At 50.6% G+C, this 10619-nt stretch overlaps 1 protein-coding gene and 1 long non-coding RNA gene across 2 annotated transcripts in view; one reads left to right on the top strand and one right to left on the bottom strand.

Annotated features, from left to right (window-relative positions):
- Zhx2 (zinc fingers and homeoboxes 2) overlaps positions 1-10619 on the top strand; it is a 71566-nt gene that overhangs the window by 36178 nt on the left and 24769 nt on the right. The window lies entirely within an intron of this gene.
- The window catches only part of LOC109117453, a 17231-nt gene continuing 7791 nt past the window's right edge, over positions 1180-10619 (bottom strand). The window contains exon 2 of the long non-coding RNA XR_002024766.2: positions 1180-1222. This is a non-coding gene — a long non-coding RNA (uncharacterized LOC109117453). The remainder of the gene's footprint in view (positions 1223-10619) is intronic.

The raw sequence follows: 10619 nt of genomic DNA on the forward strand, positions 1-10619 counted from the left end.
CGCTTGGCATGACCAGGGCCACGGGAGCTTGGCCTCTTCCTTCCCCAGTGGGCCAGGCCAAGCTGCAGGTGGCTCAGTTTGCCCACCGTTCCCTTGAAGGTCAGACTCCCTGGCCTCCAGGGAGAGCCCTTGTCCTTGCCTCTGCCTGCTGCTTGCTCATGGCTGCCTATGTTCCTCGGTGTGACACCTTCCTCCATCTTTGCAGCAACTTGAGCCCATGCCTTTCCCATCACCACACCTCCTTCTTTGTGCCATCTCTCTACCCCGCTTACATGGACACTGTGGTCACACAGGGCTCACTTGGATATCCAGGATGGTTTCTCCATCTCCAGGGACTTAATTCCCATGTCAGAGTCCCCTCACCATACATCCCCTCATTCCAGAGATATGACTTAGATACCCTGGGATTGGGGCACATTTTTCAGCCTCCCATACCCCGAGTCCTGGGCAGAGAGGTGCAGAGACCCAGCCTCCGGATGCTAGGCCAGTCTGCATGTTTCTGCCTCTCCCTGGCTTGGATGAATGGCTTTGTGGAGGACTTTCTATCCTCAGCCTTTGTCCCAGGCTTTGAGATGAAGGGAAGGCTCTTGGAGGTGCAGATGAAAGGGTTCAAGAGAAAGCCATGGGTTTGGGGACCCAGAGGGTGGGGCTGGAGGCAGGAGAGAGAAAGAGATCTAACAGACAGAATCTAACAGCTGCTGAAAAGCTCTGTCTCGCCCGATCCACGCCAGGGGAGCAGAGAAATCTTGTCCTTCCTGCAGCCCCAGGAAGATGGAGTGAGCACAAACCCCCACAAGAAGGGAAACAGAAAGGAAAGGTTATGCTGGGAGCTGTCAATAGAACAAATCCCGGGAGTCTCAGCCTCTCTAAATGTTTTGATAGCAGAATTTGATGGATTGTAAACCAGAGTAGGCCCATCTTACACATTTGATATGCCTTATTTATTTATGTGTGTGACACATAAAACCAGAATTGATTACTGCTTCCCTCTGGCTCCGTGAGATTTTCCCTTGTGCAGAAACTGTATGGTTATTCCCAGCACTGGTTCCCAAGGCTGTGGGCGTGTAGGTGCTGGGCGCACTTGATGGAGGCCGCTGAATTCTTCCCACACAGAGAAAGGAGGCTTTGCCTTAGGAAAGACGATCACATCAGGAAGTCACTGTTTCAGAATGTGTCTTCTTAATCTTTAGTCTTGTTGCTTTTTGAAAAAACAAGGTTATTGCTAGAGAAAGAGTAAAGGTGTTTAGTGTAATAGATTTGTGATTTGAAATGCAGGCAGGCACACACACACACACACACACACACAAAGATAAGTCCCTTTTAATGCAGAGATCTGAGCTTTAAGGGGTGTTTTCACACATTATGCCACTCAGTTCTAACAATCCTATGAGGTGGGCCATAGCGCTGGGTTTGTAGACAAACCCAAGCTAGAAGAGGTAAAATGTGTTACCAATGTCCTACACCTGGTAAGTGCTGGGCAGAGCCACAGTTAAAACCTAGGTGTGCTTTGGTTCCAAAGCCTACAGGCTACCCACACTGTCTAACTGGCTTCTCTGGGGTCAGGCCAGCCCCCAACACCCTGATGTGCTGTGACACCAGACACAGTCACCCAGCAGACCCCTCTCAAATGTCCCTACTTGCCCTGGGCAGACAGGCACTCACATCCTGTGATGAAGGGAAGAGAAGGGCTCTGCAGGATAGTGGAGAAAGTCAGAGACCAGGAAAACTATGTCATTCATAGTAGCCTAAAAAAGACAGAATACAATACCTAGGAATCAACCTAAACAAGTAGGTGAAAGACCTCTATAATGAAAATTACAGAGCACTGAAGAAATTGAAGAAGACACTATAAGATGAAATCACCTCCCATATTCACAGATCAGCAAAATTAATATCATTAAATTGGCCGCAATTACCAAAAGCAAGCTATAGAGTCAATGCACTCTCCATCAAGATACCAATGACACTCTTCACAGAACTAGAAAAAGCAACCCTAAAATTGATATGGAAACACAAAATACCCAGAATAGCTAAAGCAATACTAAGCAAAAAGAGCAAGGTAGGAGGCACCACAATACCTGATTTTAGATTATACTACAAAGCCATAGAAGCAAAACAGCATGGTACTGGCACAAAAATAGATGCATAGACTAAAGCACACCAAAACAACCCATGCAACTACAACTACCCAAGGGTGGCTTCTCAAGGTTGAAAAACCAGACCCTCTATGTAGCCCAGCTAGCCCACTCTGTTGTACACCCAAAGGAATTAGAGCAACGTCCTGCAGGAACTGCATACCTGTGGTCCTCACAGTAGCCCGGGAACGGAGTCAGCCTGAACACCTGGCAACCAATGGGAGGGAAAGGAGAATGTGCTCCAGTGAGCATTACTGAGCTGTACAGAAAAATGAATCATTCATCTGCAGGGAGACCTTCGTGTAAAGTGAAACAAGTGACTCTGATAGCCTTATCTCCCTGCTATGTGAGTGTTAAAAAGGTGACAGGAAGGTAGGAGGGTCTGCTTTGGATGAGGGAAGGGAATAAGGGAGAGAAGAAAGCATGCATATGGGGGGCTGTGGAGAGGGTGGAGAAGGTCAAACCACATGTGTGTATAAAAATGAAATGTATAAGGGAAAAATATAAAAACTGAAACTCAGTATTCTATAAAAATTAAAAGGCACTAATAAAAATGCTTTTCTCTAAAAAATGAGATTCTAGGTCCTCTTGCAACGCTTGGCGTTGTCCCTTCCAGACCCCTCCTGACCGAGGCTGGCTCAGTGCCCTGAGGGTGCCAGGCCCTGTTCACCGCCCCAGGTGCCCCTCAGTGTGTGTCCAAGTGCAGGTCCCCGCGTCACCTTCACGAGCCAGTGTATGCTGCAGTCCTGGTTTTTATCTATCTTATAAAAACTGTTCGGGCTTAAAATTCTCCTAATTTTGGTCTTGGACATTAGATGGCTTTTCCTTGCTCTTTTTGGAGGCATCGGGGGCTTTCAGTGTGTCTTGTGTTGATCTATACCTGAATTGTCCTAAGTAATGACAAGAAAAGCATTTTTCCTTTATGAAACCCTTGAGTTTTATTTGGGTGCTACTAAGTGAAACACTGTACTTTTCTACCAGTTTTTCAGCACTTTGCAAAAGGATAGCTTAGGGGAGAACAGGAATTTTTTTCAGTACTGGGGATTGAACACATTACCCATCATGCTGAGCTACATCCCAACCCTACTGATTTTGAGACCAGGTCTTGCTAAGTTGCCCTGGTTGGACTCAAACTTGCATCCTATTGCCTCAGCCTCCCAGAGTGTTGGGATTACAGGTATGAGCTGCCACACCTAGCAGAGATTTTTTGAATAGTAACAGGAGAATTTGAAAATTAACCTGCAGCAAATTCAGAACATGTTGATAGCGGTGAGTCTCCAGGCAGAGCCACGCTTCCTGGAGTGCAGGTCTCAGCGCAATTTCCCTTCCTGGGAGGGACAGGGTGTGCTTCCTGCTTCTCACTGCAAGTAGGGCTGCTGCCCAGGCCCTGTCACTTTCACTGAAAGCTCTGCCTGGCAATCGGCACTCTCTGTAGGTTATCTTTCACTTGCTCTGCCTACCCCTTCCAGATCATAAACTCTTTGAGGGCAGGAATCCTAAAACTAGTCACCAGAATCTGGTACATAGCAGCACTAAGAGACAGACAAACGGGTGTGGTGGCACACGCCAGTAAGCTTAGCACTCAAGGTGGCTGATGCAGGAAGATCAAAAGTTTGAGTCTAGCCCTGGGAATTCAACAGCTTAGCAAGACAAATAAAAGTTGGGCTGGAGATGTAGCTCAGTGCAAAGGCTCTGAGTCCAATCCCCAATACAGGTGAAGGAGAAGGAGAAGAAACAGAAGGAATAAATGAATACATGAAGCAGGTGTGTTCTCTTTTCCAAGATTCATGTTTCTGTTCTAAAAAGTGAGAGCCTCTGCTGTGTACCCTTTCAGGGCCCAGGAGTGCTGAGCGTGGAGCTCAGTGGCCTGGGTCCCACAGTTTGCCCGCACCCCCAGGGGGCTGTGGAGACCCAGCAGGAACATGCAGTTCCATTAGGCCACCCATTGGGAGGGCCATGTGAGGAAAGTGGCCAAAGATAAAGTTCCCAGGTCTGGGAGTGAGGACTCCGGGTCAGGACTCTGGGTCATCCTGGTGAGAAGTCACCCAGCCCATTTCTGAGAGGTCTTAAGCAAGAAGGCAAGTGGATGGCAAAGCGGGCTAGGCTGGGCACAGCTACCTCAGCGAGGGCAGTGGCACTGAAGGGGCAGCCTGTGCAGATACTTTCAGCTGCAGGACAGAGAGCCATGAGGCCGGTTAGAAGGTGGTGGAGAGGCCTGCAGGGTGGGTTGGACACAGCAGGGCAGGAGGGGCGCCCTGGCCTGGCTCTCGCCTCAGCGGGGCTCCTCGCATGCTCCCTGGCACCCCAGCCATGGCCTCGTCTCCCTCTGGTCACAGCTAAAGCCGAGTGTCCCTCGGGTCCTGCCTGCTCCATATAGGGCCCCCACACTTCAGGGGTCACCCTGCCAGGCCAGAGAAGGAGAGTGCTGGATGAGCAGTGCCTGCCCCCAGCAGGCCCAGGCCAGGCTGAAGCCAGGGGCCAGCGAGGCGGGGAGGGAGCAGCCAGACGCCTAGGAATCCAGGGTTCCACAGGACTGTGCAGGCCCAGGCACCTCTATCTGAGACAAGGGACAGTGCGGAAAGATGGGGCTGGGAAGGCAGAGAACAAACCTGGTCCTAGGCATGTTAAATTTGAGGTGCACATGGGACCCCATCCAACAGTGCTCATAGGATCCCTTGGGAGACTCGGAAGGGCACCGTACCCCCAGACATACCTGCTAGAGCAGAGGCACAGAAGCCGCCCTCACAGTGGGAGTGGCTCGCGTGTTTCATCCACACTGTTCTGTGGCTCCTGAGAATCACCTTGGCACTGTGTTCAGTGGAAAGTGGCCGCCCTGCCTGTGCACCATTTCAGCTGCTCCGCTGCATCCCACCTTCCCACTGGACGCTGGGAAGAAAGCAGGGGCTCTGAGAGAGGAGTGGGCCCAGGAGTGAGTTTGGTGGGTGTCCATGGAGGGGCTGACAGCACCCCGAGGAGTGGGTAAGAGGGGCAGGGACCACATTGTGTGGGGGACAGGAAGTGGAAGGGAAGTGAAGGAGGACAGCAGGAAGTGACCAGGGCTTCTGAGGGGACTGTGAGGTGAGCAGCCGGGCATGGCCAGGCCCGGTCCAGCTGGGGACACCGACCCCAGTGTGCACCTTCTCTCCCACGCAGGTGGGCACTGAAGGGGACATGCCTGGGGGCACCATCCCCACTTGCTAAAGAGGTGAGAGGGTCCGGGTATGAATTCGTCAGTTCAGAGTCAGTGAGGCAGCCCTGGCGGAGGCGCACATCCAGAGCCTTCCCAGGCCAGATGGCTTTCTCTGCCCTGAGCACGGAGTCACTCCCTAAAGCTGCAGCCCTACTGACTGCAGGCAGGGTGCCCCACGGCCTCTCAGTACCCAGGGTCACCCACCCATGGCTCACAAGCAGCCACGGGCTCCACTTCATCCACTGCAACTCCTGAGCGAGAAAGGAGCAGGGAGATTTTTCTGCCTAACAGGGGAGCATCTCAAGGTAGCACATTGAAAAAGACATCACAACTCAATTAAAACTGCACCCGCTGCATGCTCCCAGATGGGGAAGGCCACTCAGAATTTGTGAGAAATCCATAGGCCCAGGTGGGGGATGGAATCACTAACCGTGGACAATAGTTGTCCCAAGCCCAGCAGTGGATGTGGAGTCAGGCTTAGCTAGGGGCCCTCCCCAGTTTCCCCATATGTAGAATGGAGACCACAGCCATCCGTTGCTGCTGTGGGAAGAAGAAAGATCATGCATGTAAACACCTTTTTGCTCTATTTTCCTGCCTACAGTTAACTGGAGCAGCCAGCCCCCTCTTTTCTCTTTAAAAATGTGTTGTTTGAACAGCTAAGCGATACAAAAAGTTAAACACACAGGTAACGGGAAATAGCTTCTTGCACAGCTGCGTGCACCTGCCAGCCCCACTGAGGTGGGCTGTAGAGGAGATGTCCGACCCCTGGTAGCTGAGCACCCAGGCCGTCCTGCCCCTTGGAGTGGCTGGCAGTGTGGCTGCTGGCGTCTGTGCAGCACTGAGTGGCAGGGCATCTTGCTGGGCTGGGGGTGTCTGCTCGCCCAGCTCTGTATTGGAGGCTGGTGAGGTCTGGGAGCCACGCTGCCAAACTGGCTGCTCTCGGAAGCACTGTCCAGGCTGGGCCTGGAGTTTGGGTCTCATGAGTCCCGACAGGTGCCAGGCAGTATGGGAGCCATGCTGCAGTCTCAGCCTCAAAATTCAAATTTAGGTTTAAGGTAGGACAGGGAGAAGTCATAAAATTCAGGAAGTCACCCAGGGACACCAGTGACCTTTCCAAAACAAATCCTGCTACACAGGTGAGCAAAGTGGCCAGGACAGGAGAGTCGGGGCTCGAACAGACCGAGGACCCCGCCACACAGCCAGCTGATCCTGCACGAGGCCGCAGAGTCCTCGGGGAGCAGCGTTGTGATTCACACACAAAGCGCTGCTCCCCTCACAAAAGACACGGGGGCGGGGGGCTGAGCAGGGCTGTAGCAGCTCTGAGGATGACCCGGCAATGTCAGGAGCATCCCTCCCGCCTTGATGTCCTGACACGATGCTTCCTTCCTCTCAAAACTCCGAGGCAGCCCCGCTAGTTCCTCTGTCATCCCAGTGAGAAGCTCGGAGATGAGAAGAGGCCTCGGTCTGTCGGTCTGTCCATCCGTCCGTCTGTCCAAGCCCAGGTGCTCCTTCCCTGAGCCCAAGCGGCCACGCTCCTTCCTCCTCCCTGATACCCCAGGCACCCCGGGCTCAGAGGCCAGTGGGTCCCATGGTGTGGCCCATTTCGCCTGCCCCAGCACTACAGGCACTCGGAAGGAGGCTGGACCGGAGCTGCCCTCCTCGCTCAGTCCTCTCTGGGGTGCGGAGCGCAGCCGGGCTCGGCCTGCTGGCCGCGTTCTGGGCCTGAGCCAGATCCCAGGGCGTTGTGCACACGGAGTCCCAGTGGGGCCAGCACGGCCGAGCCTCAAGGTCCACTCAGTCCCCGGGAAGTGACACTTGCTCTGCAGATCCCAAGCCTCGCTGGGGGCTGGGCTTTGGGTGAGAACCAAGGTGTGTCTGCTCCCCATGGGAGGACAGCCTGATGTGAAGGGAGAAACTCCTGACAGTGCAGTGACCTCCTCGGCCACCTATTGTTTCCCTCTTTAATTTTGTTTATTCTCATTCCCTCTCTTCCCTTCCCGCCCCCCTTGTACTCCTTCCTATTTGAACATTTTTTTTCCTACTTCCCAATATCTATCATTCATTTTGGTCCTTATTTACCCTTTGGTTTTCTTACACAAGAGAAACAATGCAATATTTAAACATGTGTCCAATTTATTTCACTTAAACGTATGGTCTCGAGGTGCATCCAGCTAAAAATTCTCAGCTTTATCCTTCTTCGTGGTAGAGTAGTACTCCATTGTGTTAAAACACACACACACACACACACACACACACACACACACACATCATCTTTATCCATTCATCTGTTCATGGGCACCTGGGCTGTTTCCAAGATTTAGCTATTACAAATCTTGCTGCTATAAACATTGGATGTACATATATTGCTGTGGTGTCATGCTTTTAAATCTTTCAGGAAGATACCTAAAAGGAGGATAGCTGGATCAAATGGAACCTCTAGTTTTAATTTTTTGAGGAATCTCCACACTGATTTCCACAGCGGTTGCACCAGTCTGCACTCCCACCAACAGTGAAGCATTTGTTATTGGTTGATTTCTTGATAATAGCCATTAATTCTGGGGTGAGATGGAATCTCAGTGTTGTTTTAATTTGCATCTCTCGAATGACCAGTGATGTTGAACATGCTTTCATATGTTTATTTGTCATTTGTTCTTCTCCATCTGAGAAGTATGTGTTCATTTCAGATGTCCATTTTTGGATTGGGTCATTAGGAGGAGTCTGATTTTTTTGAGTTCTTTATATATTCTAGATATTAGTCCTTTGTCATAGGAGCATCTGGCAAACATTTTTCCCATTCTTTGGGTTGTCTTTTCACTCTGTTGGTTTCTTTTGCTATGCAAAAACTTTTTAGTATGATGTGATCCCAGTTGTTGAGTCTTTGTAATATTTCCCATGCCACTGGGGTTTTGTTCATAAAGTCTTTGCCTGCATCTATGCTTTCAGGAGTTCTACCTATCCTACCTTCCAGTAAGTGTTTCTGTTTTAATATTTAGGTCTTTGATGCATTTTAATTTTAGGGTGCATGGTGTGAGATATGGGTGTAGGTTTAATCTTCAACATGTGGGAAGCCAGTTTTCCCAGCACCACTTATTCAAGAGGATATCTTTCTTTCCAGGGGAGGTGTTTGGCTCCTTTGTCAAAGATAAGGTAGCTGACTATGCTTGGAGTTGTTTCTGTATCTTCTAGTCTGTTCCACTGATCCTTGAGTCTGTTTTGCTGTTGTTGTTTTGTTTTGTTTTGTTTCCAGTATAATGCTGTTTTTATCACAGTAGCTTGGCAGTATGATTTCAAGTCAAGGATCATGATGCTCCTTGCCTTGTCTTTTTTGCCCAGAATTGCTTTTGCTATCCTAGGTCTTTTCAGGTTCCATATGAATTTTAGGGTTGTTTTCTCTAATTCTGTGAGATATGCTGTTGGTGTTTGGATAGGGATGTATCACATCTATTTAAGAATTTCGGAAGTATGACCACTTTCGCTATATTGGTCTGCCTTTCCAAGAAGGGACATCTTTCCATTTTCTGATGTCCTCTTCGATCTCCTTCTCTCAGAGTACTGTAGTTTTCACTGTAGAGGTCTTTTACTTCCTTTGCTAGACGGATTCCTCTGTGTTTTGTTTTTCTTGCTGCTATTGTGAAGGTGTTGTCCCCCTCGTTTCTCCCAGAGAGCTTGGCGTTTGTGTTCAGGGAAGCTGTTGGTTTCTGGATGCTGACTTGTAGCCTGCTTGGTCTTGGGTCTTTTGTCAGCAGACTGGGGCTCGTCGCACCTGCTTTGCAGAGTTGAGATGAAGACCATCAGGAGACTATAGAGAATAGCCATTGACAGCAGTTGCCGCTGTTGAATTTCTAAGAGGAGCGTTGCCTCCCCTGTGACACTCACATCCACTGGTTCCCAGACTGCCCGAAAATTGAATACAGGCTGCCTGGTGCATCATAGATTCTCAGCGCTTCACCACCCGGAGGCTCCTCTGCCCCCTCTCAGAGGGGAGGCCCGACTGCTGCGCCTGAGGCACAGTTGCCACTCCACTCCTCCCTGTGTCTGCCTGCTTGGTGCTTTTCCACTGTCCACTCTTCTTTCTGTCTGTCCACTGCTGGGTCCTCGGTGCAGCTCTGCTCCTGCCAGTGCCGTCTCCTTTTATCCTCTGCATGCCAAGGCTGTGTCATTTCTCATGCATGGTGGGGTTTCTTTCCGATGCACAGGAAATGTCACAGCGGGGAAAACAGAAACTGAGTCAATGTCTGCACACAGAGGAGGCAAGAGCATCTTAGGGCTTCAACTGCATTCTAGGTAATGTGTCCCTGCTGTGCTCCTGTTAGCCAGAGGGCAAAGACCCCACCAAAAGGGCAGCGCCGGGTAGGGTCCTGGTGAAGGAAACACCTCACCCTCCTCCCCTGCACGGCAGGAGCATGGACTCCAGTGCGCTTAGCTCCAACTTGCTCAGGCAGCCCAAGGTCAGGGGCCCCACACACCGCCGACCCTTGGAGTGAGTTGGCCTGGCTGTGCCTGTGTCGGGCCAGACCTGCTGGGAAGCTGGCAGGCACTAGACCCACTATTTGCAGCCGGCCTTACAGGGCATTCGACGCCTAGTCAGAAAGAATGTGTTGGAACTTAGTCCTACCACACGTTGCACTCATTCATTCATTCACTTATTTTTGCCAACTTTGACCAGTGCATATGGTCAAAGACTTTTCTCAAGCACATGAAGCATCATGCTGGCACCAGACCTCACCAAGCTGGAGGCTCACAGGCTTCCCAGCAGGTAGGTGCCAGCATGTTCTGTGCTGCAGGAACCTGGCCCCTTGTCATGCCAGGACTGTGCTCCAACAGTGAGGTTTCTTGACATTCTACCAATGAGACTGAGAGATGAATTCTCCAAAGGCTCTATGTTCTCTGAGCCCTCTCTGGTTTCCTTCTTTCCTTTCTCTGACCCACCTGTTGTATGCCAAGCTGCTGAGTACATTTTAGAAGATACTCTGGTTTGAACCATAGTTTTCAAAACCCAGAGAGGCTCCCAGGCAACTTGACCTTATCTCTTTGGCCCAGTTAAACCATTCTGGATATGAGAAGTTTACATAAGAAAGTTCTTGTCCCCCGGCACCCATTCCTGCAGAAGCAGAGTCCTTTCAAATGCCCCAGACCCACCCATCCTGCTGTGTCAGTAGAGGCTCATGCAAAACCTTAGGATCTTCCCCTTACAGCATTCCTATGCTCATATAATCTCTTTCTCTCTCTCTCTCTCTCTCTCTCTCTCTCTCTCTCTCACACACACACACACACACACACACACACACACACAC

The sequence above is a fragment of the Fukomys damarensis genome, unplaced genomic scaffold (genome assembly GCF_012274545.1).
Source record: "Fukomys damarensis isolate Sample0158 unplaced genomic scaffold, DMR_v1.0_HiC HiC_scaffold_5, whole genome shotgun sequence".
Taxonomy (NCBI): domain Eukaryota; kingdom Metazoa; phylum Chordata; class Mammalia; order Rodentia; family Bathyergidae; genus Fukomys; species Fukomys damarensis.